The sequence below is a fragment of the Mesoplodon bidens genome, assembly GCF_964165515.1.
Source record: "Mesoplodon bidens genome assembly, chromosome: 2".
NCBI lineage: Eukaryota > Metazoa > Chordata > Mammalia > Artiodactyla > Ziphiidae > Mesoplodon > Mesoplodon bidens.
This window is the reverse complement of record NC_138177.1, coordinates 158,552,228-158,569,822: the sequence shown is the minus strand read 5'-3', so window position 1 is coordinate 158,569,822 and position 17,595 is coordinate 158,552,228. Positions and strand designations below refer to the sequence as shown.

The window sequence follows — 17,595 nt, the reverse complement described above, 5'->3', positions numbered from 1 at the left end:
CAGAGGTGGAGGAATCAGGCTCCCTGACTTCGGACTATACTACAAAGCTACAGTAATCAAGACAGTTTGGTTCTGGCACAAAAACAGAAATATAGATCAATGGAACAGGATAGAAAGCCAAGAGATAAACCCATGCACATATGGTCACCTTATTTTTGATAAAGGAGGTAAGAATATACAATGCAGAAAAGACAGCCTCTTCAATAAGTGGTGCTGGGAAAACTGGACAGCTACATGTAAAAGAATGAAATTAGAACACTCCCTAACATCATACACAAAAATAAACTCAACATGGATTAAAGATCTAAATGTAAGGCCAGACACTATAAAATGCTTAGAGGAAAACATAGGCAGAACACTCTATGACATAAATCACAGCAAGATCCTTTTTGACCCACCTACTAGAGAAATGGAAATAAAGACAAAAATAAACACATGGGACCTAATGAAACTTAAAAGCTTTTGAACAGTAAAGGAAACCATAAACAAGACCAAAAGACAACCCTCAGAATGGGAGAAAATATTTGCAAATGAAGCAACTGACAAAGCATTAATCTCCAAAATTTACAAGCAGCTTATGAACCTCAATAACAAAAAAACAAACAACCCAATCCAAAAATGGGCAGAAGACCTAAAGAGACATTTTCCAAAGAAGGTATACAGATTGCCGACAAACACATGAAAGGATGCTCAACATCACTAATCATTACAGAAATGCAAATCAAAACTACAATGAGGGATCACCTCACACCGGTCAGAATGGCCATCAACAAAAACTCTACAAACAATAAGTGCTGGAGAGGGTGTGGAGAAAAGGGATACCTCTTGCACTGTTGGTGGGAATGTAAATTGATACAGCCACTAAGGAAAACAGTATGGAGGTTCCTTAAAAAACTAAAAATAGAACTACCATATGACTCAGGAATCCCACTACTGGGCATATACCCTGAGAAAACCATAATTCAGAAAGAGTCATGTACCATAACGTTCATTGCAGCTCTACTTAACAATAGCCAGGACATGTAAGCAACCTAAGTGTCCATTGACAGACTAATGGATAAAGAAGATGTGGCACATATATGCAATGGAATATTACTCAGCCATAAAAAGAAATGAAATTGAGTTATTTGTAGTGAGGTAGATGGACCTAGAGTCTGTCATGCAGAGTGAAGTAAGTCAAAAAGAGAAAAACAAATACTGTATGCTAATACATATATATGGAATGTAAAAAAAAAATGAGGACACAGGGAGGGGGAGGGATAAGCTGGGACGAAGTGAGATAGTGGCATGGACATATATACACTACAAAATGTAAAATAGCTAGTGGGAAGCAGCCGCATAGCACAAGGAGATCAGCTTGGTGCTTCATGACCACCTAGAGGGGTGGGATGGGGGGGTGGGAGGGAGACGCAGGAGGCAGGAGATATGGGGATATATGTATATGTATAGCTGATTCACTTTCTTCCAAAGCAGAAACTAACACACCATTGTAAAGCAGTTATACTCCAATAAAGATGTTAAAATAAATAAATAAATAAAAATAATGGGAAATTTAGGGCTTGCCTTGTGGCACAGTGGTTAAGGATCCACCTGTCAATTCAGGGGCCACAGGTTTGAGCCCTGGTCCAGGAAGATCTCACATGCCGTGGAGCAGCTAGGCCTGTGTGCTACAACTAATGAGCCTGCACTCTAGAGCCTGCGAGCCTCATCTGCTGAAGACCCCACGCCTGGAGCCCATGCTCTGCAACAAGAGAAACCACCTCAATGAGAAACCTGCGCACTGCAACGAAGAGTAGCCCCCGTTCTCCACAACTAGAGAAAAGCCCTCTCATAGCAACGAAGACCAAATGCAGCCAGAAATAAATAAATAAAATAAATACATTTATTAAAAAAAAAAAGAGGGCTTCCCTGGTGGCGCAGTGGTTGAGAGTCCGCCTGCCGATGCAGGGGACACGGGTTCGTGCCCCTATCCCGGAAGATCCCACATGCCGCGGAGCGGCTGGGCCCGCGAGCCATGGCCGCAGAGCCTGTGTGTCCGGAGCCTGTGCTCCGCAACGGGAGAGGCCACAGCAGTGAGAGGCCCGTGTACAGCAAAAAAAAAAAAAAGAAATTTGGCCTTCTTATTTTTTGTGTTTTCAATATTTTGTCTGGATTTTGTGTGTGTGTGGATGAATTGAGGGACAGTTTTCCCCCATAGGACTAGCCAATTTTTCTTTTCAAAGTTAGTGAATAATAATCCATTCTTTCCTTACTAACTTGAAATGTAATATTCCTATTTTTTATTCTATTATAATGATTTAAAAAATTTTTTTAAGTTTCCAGTTGATCATTGTTATCTTTGTAGATGCCTTTTCTCAGGCCGAGGATCTTCTCTATATTTGCTGAACGATTTTTTTCAGTGAATGAATATTTTGTCAAATGGTTCATTTTCATCTGCTGAAATGATCATGTTTTTCTTTATTGTGTTAATGTGATGAGTTGATTTTTGAATCTTAAACCCACCTTGCATTCATGGGATAAATCCTACTTTGTCATGATCTATTATTTGTTTCATATCTTTTAAATCTCAATTTGCTAATATTTTAAGTATGCTGATTTTTATGTACCTATGTTTATGAAGGATATTGGTATATAGTTTTCTTTGGTTGTCACGTCTTTCTCTGGTTTGATTCCAGGGTGATAATGGCTTCATACAATTAGTTGGGAAGTGTTCCTTTCCCTTATATTTGCTGAAAGAGTTCATTCAAGATGGGTATTATTCTTCCTTAAATATTTTACTTCGTTTACGTCACCTGGGCTTGATGTTGTTCATATTTTCTATTTATTGTGTGTAACTTGCACCTTTCAAGACATTTTCTCATAAGACAGCACAGTCTGGTAGAACTTTCTGTGACACTTGAAATGTTTTATATGTACACTCTTAAAGTACAGTAGCCACTGACTACCTGTGGCAGTTGAGTACTTGAAATGTGATGAGTGCAGAGCTGCAGTTTTAATTTTATTTAAATTGTCACAGGTGGCTGTTGGCTTACTGCACTGGCTATTGTAGCTCTAAGTTGTAAATTCATTTCTATAAAATTGTTAATAAATTTTAAATTTACTGTCATAAAGTTCATAGTTTTAAAATTTGTTTCTATAAAGTTGTTTGTAGGTAATTCCCTGGGGTCCAGTGGTTAGGACTCTGTACTTCCAGTGCCGGGGGCCCAGGTTTGATCCCTGGTTGGTGAACTAAGATCCTGCAAGCTTCACAGTGTGGCAAATATATATGTATGTATGTATGTGTGTGTGTGTGTGTGTGTATATATATATATATATATATATATATATATATATATATGTATATATATGTATGTATATATATAGAGAGAGACACACATACACACACACACATATATATATGGAGATACAAAGTTGTTTATAATTTTTTCTTAATTTATTTTTACTCTCTAATGAAATCTTTAGTGCTCTTTTATTCGTGAGATTGGTAATTTGTGTCATCTTCTCTTTGTCTCCTTTCCTCCCCCCTCAACTCTCTTTGTATTTTTGCATTAAACTATTTTAAGGGTAAAATACACAGAAACTAAAATTTACCATTTTATCATTTTTAAGTGTCCAGTTCAATAGTGTTAATTACACTCATATTGTTGTGCAGCCAACCTCCATAACTTTTCATCTTGCATGACTGAAATTCTTTTCTTTTTTAAAAAAATATTTATTTATTTGTTTCGCTGTGCCCAGTCTTAGTTATGGCATGCGGGATCTTCGTTGCATTGTGTGGGATCCAGTTCCCTCACCAGGGATTGAACCCGTGCCCCCTGTATTGGGAACGCGTATTCTTAGCCACTGGATCACCAGGGAAGTCCCCCAAACTGAACTAGACAGCTCCCTGTTTCTCCTTGCAGCTGTGTCAACCACCTTTTTACTGTCTGTCTGTATGAATTTGACTACTCTGGGTACCTCATATAAGTGGAGTCATAGTGTTTGTCTTTATGGGACTGGCTTATTTCATTTAGCATAATGTCCTTGAGGTATATCTATGTTGAAGCATATGTCAGAATTTCTTTCCTTTTTTAAGGCTGAGTAATATTCCATTGTATGGATATATCACATTTTATCAGTTTATTCATCAGTGGACAGACACTTGGATTATTTCCATCTTTAAGCCATTGTGAATAATGCTGCAATGAGCAGCATTTGTACAAATATAAATATCTCTTACAGACCCTGCTTTTAATTCTTTTCAGATTATATGGTAATTCTATTTTCAAGTTTTTGAGGAACTGCCATACTGTTTTCCATAACAGCTGTACCATTTTGCATCCACACCACTAGTGCACAAGGGTTCCAATTTGTCCACATCCTCACCAGTGTGGTTATTTTTGTCCTTATGATGGTAATCAGCCTACTGGGTGTGAGGTGATATCTCATTGTAATTTTCATTTATATTTCCCAAATGGTTAGTGATGTTGAACATCTTTTTTTTTTTTTTTTTTTTTTTCTGGTACGCGGGCCTCACTGTTGTGGCCTCTCCTGTTGCGGAGCACAGCCTCCGGACGCACAGGCTCAGCGGCCATGGCTCACAGGCCCAGCCGCTCTGTGGCATGTGGGATCTTCCCAGACCGGGGCACGAACCCGTGTCCCCTGCTTTGGCAGGCGGACTCTCAACCACTGCGCTACCAGGGAAGCCCATGTTGAACATCTTTTTCATGTACTTGTTTGCCTTTTGTACTTCTCTCTCTTTATGGTCAGTTTGTCTAGGAGTTTATCATTTTTGTTCTTTTCAAAGATCTTGCTCTTGGTTTCCTTAGATTTTCTTCACTGTTTATTTTCTATTACATAGACTTTTCTTTTATCATTAGTTTTCCTTCTACTTTGTACTTAATTTGATCTTTTTCTTGCTTCTGAAGCCAGAAGTTTAGGTCATAGATTTTAGAATTTTTCTTGATACAAGTGTATAAATCCATAAGTTTCCCTCTGAGGACTTCTTTTACCGCACTTCTCAAATTTTGGTAAGTTGTGTTTTCATTGCCATTCAGTTCATATTTTCTAATTTTCCTTGTGATTTCTTCTTTGACCTATGGCTTTTTTTCAAAGAAGTATTTCTAAATATTTGGGGGTTTTCCACGTGTGCTTTTGTTATTGAATACATTTTGATCAAAGTAGATGTTCTGTATGAGTTCCATTGTTTGATAATTTTACCATGCAGTATTTCCATCATTTATCATGTGATCAGTGTTGGTGATAGTTCCACGTGTATTGGAAAGGAATATGTGTTCTGCCATTTTGGAGTTAACATTTTATAATGTCATTTAGGTTTAATTGATAGCATCTTTTCAGGTCTTGTCTATTTTTCTTGATTTTCTGACTGTTCAATTACTGGCAGAGAAATGTTGAACCATTCATATATTACTATGGGGTTATCTGTTTTTGCTTTTAATTCTGTCAGTTTCCAGTGTTCATTCTCTTGTTGAGATTCAGGTTTCCATCAGGTGTCTTTTTCCTTCTAGCTAAAGAACTTTAACATTTCTTGTCATGCAGGTCTGTTGGTAACATATTCTTTCAGCTTTCATCTAAAAATATTTTTATTTCATCTTCCTTTTAGAAGATTATTTTCTCTTATAGAATTCTAGGTTGACAAGATTTTTTTCCTGGCACTTTTAGGTTCAACTGCTTTAGAAAGTATTTATTTCTTCAAATACCGATCTCTGCAACTCCAATTAAATACGTTAGCCTGCTTAATATTGTATCACATGTCTGACACTTATTTTTCAACCTTAAACTCTATGCTTCTTTCTGTATAATTTTTTACTGCCCTCTCTTCCTGTTTCACTGTTATTTTCTTCTACATGGTCTAATGTGCAGTTAACCCATTTAGTTGATTTTTCATTTCAGCTGTATTTTTCAGTTTAGAAGTTTCTTTTTAAAAATACAGCTTCTAATTTTATTCTCATCAAGTTCATGTTTTCCATTAAATCTTTATACTTTTTTGTAACTTTTCAAGTCCTTTGTGGTAATTCTAATTCCATCATTTGTATTATTTCCGGCCCCATTTCCATTGGCTGAATTGTCTTCTGGTTATGGCTCTCATGTCTTGCTTTTTCAAATGTGTGATAATGTTTGATTGGATGCTGGGTTACACTGTAACATTGCTGAGTGTCAGATTATATTTTATATTCTGTATTCTCTTTCCTTTAGGAGAGTTGATTTTCATTCTGACATGCAGTTAGTTTGTTTTGGATCAGCTTGATCTTTCTGAGACTTTTTTTTTTTACATCTTTATTGGAGTATAATTGCTTTACAATGTTGTGTTAGTTTCTGCTGTATAACAGAGTGAATCAGCTATATGTATACATATATCCCCATATACCCTGCCTCTTGTGCCTCCATCCCACCCTCCCCATCCCATCCCTCTAGGTGGTCACAAAGCAGCGAGCTGACCTCCCTCTGGTATGCAGCTGCTTCCCACTAGCTATCTATTTTACATTTGGTAGTGTATATATGTCAGTGCTACTCTCTCACTTCATCCCAGCTTCCCCTCCCTCCCATGTCCTCAAGTCCATTCTCTACGTGTGCATCTTTATTCCTGTCCTGCCCCTATGTTCATCAGAACCATTTTTTTTTAGATTCCATATATATGTGTTAGCATACAGTATTTATTTTTCTCTTTCTGACTTACTTCACTCTGTATGACAGACTCTAGGTCCATCCACCTCACTACAAATAACTCAATTTCCTTTCTTTTTATGGCTGAATAATATTCCATTGTGTATTTGTGCCACATCTTTATCCATTCATCTGTCAATGGACACTTAGGTTGCTTCCATGTCCTGGCTATTGTAAATAGAGGTGCAATGAACATTGTGGTACATGACTCTTTTTGAATTATGATTTTCTTAAGGTATATGCCCAGTAATGGGATTGCTGGGCCGTATGGTATTTCTATTTTTAGTTTTTTAAGGAACCTTCATACTGTTTTCCTTAGTGGCTGTATCAATTTACATTCCCACCAACAGTGCAAGAGATATCCCTTTTCTCCACACCCTCTCCAGCATTTATTGTTTGTAGAGTTTTTATTGATGGCCATTCTGACCAGTGTGAGGTGATCCCTCATTGTAGTTTTGATTTGTATTTCTGTAATGATTAGTGATGTTGAGCATCCGTTCATGTGTTTGTTGGCAATCTGTATATCTTTTTTGGAGAAATGTCTATTTAGGTTTTCTGCCCATTTTTGGATTGGGTTGTTTATTTTTTTGATATTGTGCTGCTTGTAAATTTTGGAGATTAATCCTTTGTCAGTTGCTTCATTTGCAGATATTTTCTTCCATTCTTAGGGTTTTTTCCATTGTTTTCATCTTGTTCAGAGTTTCCTTTACTGTTCAAAAGCTTTTAAGTTTCATTAGGTCCCATTTGTTTATTTTTGTTTTTATTTCCATTTCTCTAGGAAGCTGGGTCAAAAAGGATCTTGCTGTGATTTATGTCATAGAGTGTTCTGCCTATGTTTTCCTCTAAGCATTTTATAGTGTCTGTCCTTACATTTAGGTCTTTAATCCATGTTGAGTTTACTTTTGTGTATGGTGTTAGGGAGTGTTCTAATTTCATTCTTTTACATGTAGCTGTCCAGTTTTCCCAGCACCACTTATTGAAGAGGCTGTCTTTTCTGCATTGTATATTCTTACCTCCTTTATCAAAAATAAGGTGACCATAAGTGCATGGGTTTATCTCTTGGCTTTCTATCCTGTTCCATTGATCTATATTTCTGGTTTTTTTTTTTTTGCCAGTACCGTACTGTCTTGATTACTGTAGCTTTGTAGTATAGTCTGAAGTCCAGGAACCTGATTCCTCCAACTCTGTTCTTCTTTCTCAAGATTGCTTTGGCTATTTGGGGTCTTTTGTGTTTCCATACAAATTGTGAAATTTTTTGTTCTAGTTCTGTGAAAAATGCCATTGGTAGTTTGATAGGGATTGCAGTGAATCTGTAGATTGCTTTGGGTAGTATAGTCATTTTCACAATTTGATTCTTCTAATCCAGGAACATGGTATGTCTCTCCATGTGTTTGTATCATCTTTAATTTCTTTCATCAGTGTCTTATAGTTTTCTGCATAGAGGTCTTTTGTCTCCTTAGGTAGGTTTATTCCTAGGTATTTTATTCTTTTTGTTGCAATGGTAAATGGGAGTGTTTCCTTAATTTTTCTTTCAGCTTTTTCATCATTAGCGTATAGGAATGCCAGAGATTTCTGTGCATTAATTTTGTATCCTGCTAGTTTACCAAATTCATTGACTAGCTCTAGTAGTTTTCTCGTAGCATCATAGGATTTGAGACTCGTTTTTAAAGCTTTTTAGGGCAGCTCTAGGATTGGCTTTACTTTAGAATTAGTTTAGCCCTACTTTTATTTCATTTTCAAAAAATATTTATTTATTTATATTTTTGGCTGCACCGGGTCTTAGTTGTAGCACACAGGATCTTCATTGACGCCTGTGGGGTGTTATATTTGCAGCATGCAGGATCTTTTAGTTGCATCATGCAGGATCTAGTTCCCTGATCAGGGATTGAGCCCTGGCCCCCTGCATTGGGAGTGTGGAGTCTTAACCACTGGACCACCAGGGAAGTCCCCCAGCCCTACTTTTAATGTGTGACTTTTCAGAGGTCTCCATTGATTCTCCCAGTTGTTTGACCAGGTCTCTTTTTCTTTTGTAAAAATAGACTTTAATTTTTAGAGCATTTTTTAAGTTCACAGAAGAATTGAGCAGAATGTACAGAGTTCCCATATGTTCCCTTACATCACACAAGCATAACCTTCCCCACTGTCTCATGTGTGGTTTACTTTCAGGCAGATAATTTCTAGTCCTCTTTCTGTGGGTCTTTGTCTTTTCTTTGGTAATCTGTCCTGCAAATACCAGCTCCTTTAGCTTTCTCAGTCTGTTGTCTCCCCAGTTTATTGAGACTGGTGTTCTCTACTTGAGTTTTCCCTCTCTATACTGGAACTTGCTATATGTTCCCAGGCAGAAAGCCTAGGACAGTCACCTTGTTAGTTCGTTTTCTCAGAGATCAGTCTTTTGTTGATTGTTGTCCATACTTTGAATACATTTGTTTTATATATTTTGTTAAGCTTTTTATTCACAGCAGGAGAATTATTCTTCTATCAGTACTGTGCCACAGCTGGAAGTAGAGGTTTATGACAGTGAATTGTAGCTAGTGCCTAATTTACAATTTCTTTGTTCTAAATCATTAAAAATTTTTTTAAATTTTATTTTTTGTTTTATCTTTGTCTGCGTTGGGTGGTTGTTGCTGCGTGTGGGCTTTTCTCTAGTTGCGGCGAGCGGGGTCTACTCTTTGTTGCAATGCACGGGCTTCTCATGCAGCGGCTTCTCCTTGTGGAGCTTGGGCTCTAGGCATGCGGGCTTCGGTAGTTTTGTCACTCGGGTTCAGTAGTTGTGGCTCACGGTTTCTAGAGCACAGGCTCAGTAATTGTGGTACACGGGCTTAGTTGCTCCATGGCATGTAGGATCTTCTCGGACCAGGGCTCGAACCTGTGTTCCCTGCCTTGGCAGGCGGATTCTTAACCACTGAGCCACCAGGGAAGCACTGTTCTAAATCATTTTGGATATAGCTCACAAATAGTTCTGGAGATAATTGCCCTAAGGACTTTCCTATGCCTATTTAGCTTCGTATGTTTTTCTGGCATGATGCAGTTATACTGTGTGAACTACACTGAGCAATATTCCTGTAGGCAGGGCTCAGGAAATCTTTTCTGAAAAAGGCCAAATAGTAAACATTTAAGCTCTGTTGGGTGTAGTCAGAAAACATGGTGTCCTGTGTATTCTTCTCTTCCTCCTCTTCCTCCCTCTCCCTCCCCTCTCTTTTTTTTTTTTTTTTTTTTTTTTTTTTTTTTTTTCTTTTTGCGGTACGCGGGCCTCTCACTGTTGTGGCCTCTCCCGTTGCGGAGCACAGGCTCCAGATGCGCAGGCCCAGCGGCCATGGCTCACGGGCCCAGCCGCTCCGCGGCATATGGGATCCTCCCAGACCGGGGCACGAACCCGTATCCCCTGCATCGGCAGGCGGACTCTCAACCACTGCGCCACCAGGGAGGCCCTCTCCCCTCTCTTTTGTCTTCTTTTTTCTACTCTCTCAAAAATGTAGTAACTATTTTTAGTTCAGGGGCCATCCCTTGGTCAAGGGTTGTAGTTTACCAACCGCTACTATAAGATTGTTCAAGTAGGACTTTATCTTTCTTTGTTTAAATCTCTGTTGACCATTGTCGCAGGTAATACGTGCCAGTAGAATTGGTGTATCTTGTGTTTAGTGAGTTCATGAGAGTAACAGTGTGGAATTGTTATAAGTTTACTAATGCCATTGAAGGGGGAAAAGTGCAAGTTACTATGTTTCTACAGTTTTTGTTTTTTTTTTTGTGGTACGCGGGCCTCTCACTGCTGTGGCCTCTCCCGTTGCAGAGCACAGGCTCCGGATGCTCATGCTCAGTGGCCATGGCTCACGGGCCCAGCCGCTCCGCGGCATGTGGGATCTTCCTGGACCGGGGCACGAACCCGTGTCCCCTGCATTGGCAGGCGGACTCTCAACCACTGCGCCATCAGGGAAGCCCCGTTTCTGCAGTTTTAAAGCCCTTAAAAATGATTATTTTAATGTTGCATTTTTTCCCGGTTAAAAGGGATAAAAAATTAGGTTCAGGACTGGAACAGATCCTTGTTTATCTGTAAATATATTAGAGAAGTTTTAGAATTAGCAGGAATAGCAGGAATGTTGTAGAACTGTGGTTTGGGACGCATTTTGGAACTTTCTCTCCATACCTCTGTGGCATTGTGCTTCTGCAACTATTAGCATAAATTACTTTTGCTTTTGTTTTGTTAAAATGTCATTGTTTTCTACTTATAGAAGAAACATGTTTTCTGAAATGTTATAAAAACATATAAACATTTTATTCCATTAAAATGTACAATGTTCTGTTGTAGTGATATACTTCAGTTTTAATAGACCCTGGACAATTTTTAGGTACATGCACAATATATCCATTTATAGATATCTCTGATCTTCTTGATCATTGCTTTCAGAGCACTGTAAATGTCAATGAGTAAAGTCTGTTGTATTTATTTCAGTTGTCCTCATAGTGATGAAGAAATAGTTAATGTGTTTTGTTTTATAATGTGTGTTAAATTATATTTTAGCTTTAATAGTGTACAAGTGGATTATTGAAATTAGTAAAACGTAACTGATTTCTATTAGAGGTGTTTCAAGTGTTCACATTTGTTAATGACCTTTTAGTAAGTTATAAAATCAAGTTGTTCTAAGTATTCCACCGGTTTCAAACTGTTTTTTCCCCACTGTTGGAACAAATAAAAGCAAAAATTAGTGAAAGTAAGTTCTGTGAATCTCACTTATGAGTCTCATCTCTCCTCATTGAATGTATAGAATGAACAGTGGCATACCTTAATAGTATGCCACAGTAACAAGACGTATTTAAATGAAAACAAGAAAAGAGAGCTGTAATCTTTTTTTTTTTGTGGTACGTGGGCCTCTCACTGTTGTGGCCTCTCCTGTTGAGGAGCACAGGCTCCGGACACCCAGGCCCAGCGGCCATGGCTCACGGGCCTAGCCGCTCCGCGGCATGTGGGATCTTCCTGGACCAGGGCATGAACCTGTGTCCCCTGCATCGGCAGGTGGACTCTCAACCACTGCGCCACCAGGGAAGCCCCTGAGAGCTGTAATCTTTAGTTATGACTCCCTGATAAAACTAATTCATCTTCATTAGTACTTAACATGGGTTGTTTGTGAACTATCATAAATGGTTCATCTCTGGTGTGGTAGAGCATTCAGTGGTTCATCTTTGTAGGTATAACATTCAAAGGGATGGTTGACCACTTGGGGTTTTGTGGAATAAATTCAGCCATCTGATAAGAGATTGGACTTGATGAATCTGAAGATTGCTGTTCAGCCTCTGAGTACAGTGATTTATTACCTGCAGTTTATTTATGCCTGGTTCATAAAAAACTAGAGCCTGTTACTCAAAGTGTGGTAGGGCATCAGCAGTATTAGCGTCACCTGAGAGTATGTTAGAAGTCAGATCCTTGGCTGCCACCCTTGACCTGCTGAACCAGAATCTTTAGAAGTGAAGCTCAGGAATCCATTTCCAAGCTCACCAAGAGATTCTGTTATCCAGTAATTGTTGAGAGGCATTGTTTAGTTCAGTGATCCTCAAGCATTGTTGTGCATCAGAAGCAAAATTATCTTAGGGGTGCTTGTTTTTGTTTTGTTTAAGACATTTTTAAAAATTGAGATAAAATTGACATATAACATTGTATTGGTTTTAGGTATACAACACAATGATTTGCTCTATGTATATATTGCAAAATGATTATCATAATACATTTAGTTAACATCCATTACCACTGTTTTTTTTAAATTTTGAAACACTGTTAGAAATATATTTTACATTGAGACCTACTTGTGTGTGTGTGTGTGTACAGGTGTTTTGTAGCATTACTTGTTGTCACTCTGAATTATGTTCTTTGTTTTCTATTCTAGCCTATTAAAAAAAAAATATCATGGCCCTGGCTCACTAATGGGTTGATACTTGGAATTTGAAAGAACACTGGATTGTTGTGTTTCACTTATTGTCCCATTTTCATGAAAAGTTTTCTGTTGGTTATTGGCCTTTTAGTAGCTAAGATTCTTTTTCAGCTTAGGATCATAATTAAGAATTACCATTCTTCTTGTTACTGTAAATTGTGCCTCATTGAGAATGAGGATCTGTCATTAAGGGAAGAAGCTAGAGTGGCTATTGAGGAGCATCTAGTAGTTTCAGACAAGGACAGCTTGATTCAGCTCTTGATGGATTGCATGCTTAGCAAGAGTCAGTTGTTCCCAAACCTGTTTATTCAAGTAGTACTTGTCATTGTAATTAAATAATTTTTATTGTACCATTTTGACACTAATAAAATTTCCTCTGAAAAGTAAATTGTTGTTTCTGTGAATAATTTTAATGCTTTAGAAAGACTTAGTAGGTAAAGTCAGTAAAAAGGTGGAGGGGCAAGTGTCTTTATTTTCTCATTTCATTTTTTAAAAATATTTATTTATTTATTTAACTTATCTTTGGCTACATGGGGTCTTAGTTGTGGCACATTGCAGCACGTGGACTTCTCTCTAGTTGTGGCATGAGGGTTTTCTCTTCTCTAGTTGTGGCATGTGGGATCCAGGGTGTGTGAGCTCTGTATTTGTGGCGTGTGGGTTCCAGACCATGTGGGCTCTGTAGTTTGTGGCATGCAGGCTATCTCTAGTTGAGGCGCGTGAGCACAGTAGTTGTGGTGTGAGGGCTTAGTTGCCCCATGGGCAGGTGGGATCTTTGTTCCCTGATCAGGGATCAGACCTGTGTCCCCTGCATTGTAAGGCGGATTCTTTACCACTGGACCACCAGGGAAGTCCTTCATGCCATTTTAAAGAAACCAAAGTTGCAATCATGAAGATTGCATTATGGCTGTGATTTGTTCAAGAAAGAACTCAAATTAGCATACCCATTTCCAAAGTCTTGATTGATCATCATTGATTGGCCAAGGTGCTTTTTTATATATTCCAAGTAAAAATAAATGTTTAAGGCATGTAAGTTTCATTTTTAAGATTCCTGACTTTATTGGTCAATGATTGGCCAATGTGCTTTTTTATATATTCGAAGTAAAAATAAATGTTTAAGGCATGTACATTTCATTTTTAAGATTCCTGACTTTATTGGACTTCTAACTGGTGACTGCATTCCTGATCTTATAGTTTAAAGAGGCTTTTATTATTTAGGAGATTGTATTTTATTGAAAATAAATCATCTCTTAGAAACAAAATGCAGATTTAAGTTTTTATTTAAGGTGAACCAAGATTACCTCATTTTTATGCTTATTATTTGTTTTGCATTCTTTGGAGTTTGTGGGGTTTTTTTCTTTTGATCCTTTGTTTCTTTATATAAGAGAGAAAAACAGTGTCAGAGAATTGTTAAAGAACCATAACTTCTGAACTTAAAATTATAATTGATATTAGTTTAGTTCTGAAAATTATCCTTTGATTAAAACAAACATGTATGGAGGTAATTGAGTAATATATTGGCAATGAAAGTAACTAACAGCCCTTTCATAATGTTCATCTATGTGGGTTCCTTGTTGGTGGTTGTACCTTAAAATGAAATGATTCTTCGGTATAGTATATAAATATCAATATGCCACTAAAGCAAGGACTGAGCAAAAGGAGGACAAGGAGTAAAAGTTGATTTGACATCATGAAATTTATTTTCATTATCAGACACAAATATTGTACTTAAATTGCTTAAAATAACTTTCATTCTCCTTTTACAAAATCTAACAACCTACCTGCATTTAACCCATGTGCTCCTTTCATTCTTTCACAAAGGGAAATTATGTACTGATCACATGCCCTGTAGCACAAAGATTTTCCCTCTGAACTTACTAGTTATTCCCTCTTTTTTTAAATTAATTTTTTTATTGGAGAATAGCTGATTTACAGTGTTGTGTTAGTTTCTGCTGTACAGCAAAGTGAGTCAGTTATACATACACATATATCCACTCTTTTTCAGATTCTATTCCCATAGTTATTGCTTCTTTATTGGATCATTCGCATGAGTATACTGTAAGCTGTAATATTCTCCATCTTTAGAAAAACAATCTCACCGAAAAAAAAAACAAAACAAAAATACAAAGTCAGAAAAACTTTCCACTCCAGATTTTAGTCCAGTTTCTGCTCATTTTCTTTAATTTAGATCAAAACTCCTCTAAAGAGTTGTTTGTACTTAAGTTTCCCCAGTTCTCTCCTCTCAGTCTCTTTATGGGATCACCCCACTCCAGCTTTTGTGTACCCATTTTTTCACTGATATAGCTCTTGTCAAGGAAGAAGTTTGTTTCATCTTTCCCAATATTAATAATCAATCTTCAGTCTTCATTTTATGTGTTATCTCAACAACATTCATTATGGTTGGCCACTTCTTTCTTATTGAAATATTTTCTTCACTTTGCTTCTATAACATCACCCACCTAATTTTCCTCTTACCTCATTGGCTGTTCCATTTTAGCCTCTTTCTCTGATTCCTTCCTTTCTACAGATTTCTAAAAGTTGAAATATCTCAGGACTCTCAGCTCTCTTCCATCAGTAGTAAGTACAGTCACTAGGTGATCTTAACTAGTCCCATGAACTTCATTGATGACTCCCAAATTTATATGTCATTTCTTGGCAAGAGTCTCCTCTTTAACTCTTTAATACATCCAATTGCCTTCTTGATATCTCCATTTGAAGGTTTAATAAGGTTCTCAAAATCAGTGGGTCCAAACCAAACTATTCATTCTACCCCTCTCAGTCTGTTACTCCCTTAGTGTTTACATCTCAAGAAATGGCACCCTGTTGTGCTCTTTTTGACTTTTTTTTTTTTTTTTTTTTTTTTTTTTTTTTTTGCGGTAGGCGGGCCTCTCACTGTTGTGGCCTCTCCCCTTGCAGAGCACAGGCTCCGGACGCGCAGGCTCAGCAGCCATGGCTCACGGGCCCAGCCGCTCCGCGGCATGTGGGATCCTCCCAGACCGGGGCACGAACCCGTGTCCCCTGCATCGGCAGGCGGACTCTCAACCACTGCGCCACCAGGGAAGCCCTCTTTTTGACTTTTTATATTCAGTTTCTCATATACCAAGAAATGCCTCTACTTTCAAATTATACCCAAATCTGACTACTCTTTCTCACATTCACCATTACTATCCTGGTCTTAGCCACCAGTTTTCCCTTGGATTATTGCATTAGCCTCCTATGTGGTGTTCTTCCTTCCCTTCTTCACTCCCTGTAACATTTAACAGTCTTAAAATACTCCTGCAGAAGCTGGGGTGTTCCTTGTAAAACGTAAATCATGGAATTCCTCTTTGGGATCTTTTTTGTGGTTTGCAGATTCCTAATATATCTATCCTCTAGGTTTTTCTCTTTTGTCATTTTTAAGCACTCTTCCTCATGCCTGTTCAATTCCAGCCCTATATTCCTTGCTTTCCCTCAAACATACCAAGCCTGTTCACAGTGTCTAAAAACTATCTAGGAATCTTCTGTGAGAAATTTGTTTTCAAGTGTTTCATTATCTACTGTGATCCCCAAATATAATTTTAGTGTTGAATTTTTTCTGTAGATGTAGGCTCTGAGAAATAGAAGCTATTTCTTTTATTTGGGCCACAAGAATGAGTATAAGTCTGTTCCAGTTAATTATATATATTAATATAACTAACATAATTTAATCTCATAAGATTTTATGCAGCCTACAGATTTATTGTGTGATAACTAGCAAAATTGCAAATTCAAATTAAATGCTTTATTAGAAATTGCCATCTCTGAAAAAGCTTGAGTGCATTCTCAGATAAGGATAAAAAAATTTTTTTCAATAGACAATAGATGCATGTGCTTCAAAACTCAAGATACAGAAGGATATGCTTTGAAGAGTTAGTGTTTCTGTCTTATAGCCACCTGATTCTGGTGTCACAGAAAATCAGTGGAAGGTATTTTAATGTATAAACAGTTGTACATACACATAAATTATAAAACATACAGCAGCGGTAGGATAACATATGTATGTATATTCTTCCTCACTCAGATATTTTTACTGATTGACCCTGAGAACTTGTATAAAGTCGCCTCATTCTTTTTAACAGCTATATGGTATTCCATTATAGGTATGTACTGTAATTAATTGAGCCTCACTGTAGAACAGATAGGCTGTTTCCAGTCCTTGCTGCTTATACATGTTCTTTTTCATAGATCTTTTGAGAAATATCTGTAGGATAAATTCTTAGAAGTTGAATTGCTGGATCAAGAGGTATGTGTATTTAAAGTATCATAAATATTGCCTGGTTGCTCTTTTTTACAACTGTACCATTTTATACTTCCTCTAATAGTATTCTACTACAGGGATTGGCAGACTTTTTTTCTGTTAAGGGCCACATAGTAAATATTAATATTTTAGGCTTTTCAGCTCATATATGGTCTATGCCACACTCTTCTTTGTATACTTTTCTGGCCTCAGGTCATAGTCTGGCAGCTTTGGCCAATAGCATAGCTGCCAGGCTGTTATCAAAACCTTTTGTCTTTATCAGCCTGCTGTATGAACATGTTATCTAATTGCATTATTAATTAGCATTTCACTTATGAGCAAAGTTCAACCTTAGTGTTTCCTTTCCTGTGAAATGTTTGTTCAGATCCTTTGCTTTTACAAATGTATTTGGTTGTAGGTATCTTTATTGAACTATGAGTCTTACTCTTTATCCATTAGGGAAATGACCTTTCATGATATAAAGTGCAGTAAAATGTTTTCAACAACTTTGTCTTTAATCTTTTGGTTTGGATTATGTTTTCTTTAGGAATTTTTTTATAGTCACATTTGGTCTTTTATTCTTTTATTCAGTAAATCAGTCTTTTGTTCTAGGTTTTGTCATTCTTAGAGAGGTTTTTCCCCTAAAAATAATTCTTCCATGGTGTTTTTAATACTAGTGTTTTATTTTCTATGTCTAAACCTTAAATACATCTGGAAGTTACTTTGGTATGAGTTAGGGATCCAGTTTTTTCAGGTGATTAC

At 37.4% G+C, this 17,595-nt stretch overlaps 1 protein-coding gene across 9 annotated transcripts in view; it reads left to right on the top strand.

The window, feature by feature from the left end:
- Positions 1-17,595, top strand: part of ZMYM4 (zinc finger MYM-type containing 4) — a 178,558-nt gene that overhangs the window by 96,528 nt on the left and 64,435 nt on the right. For 2 of the 9 annotated variants that reach the window (XM_081226674.1, XM_081226675.1), the window contains one exon: positions 16,782-16,839. The exons of the other annotated variants lie outside the window; for them this stretch is intronic. The gene's annotated coding sequence lies outside the window, so the exon portion shown is untranslated. The remainder of the gene's footprint in view (positions 1-16,781; positions 16,840-17,595) is intronic. 9 annotated transcript variants of the gene reach the window in all.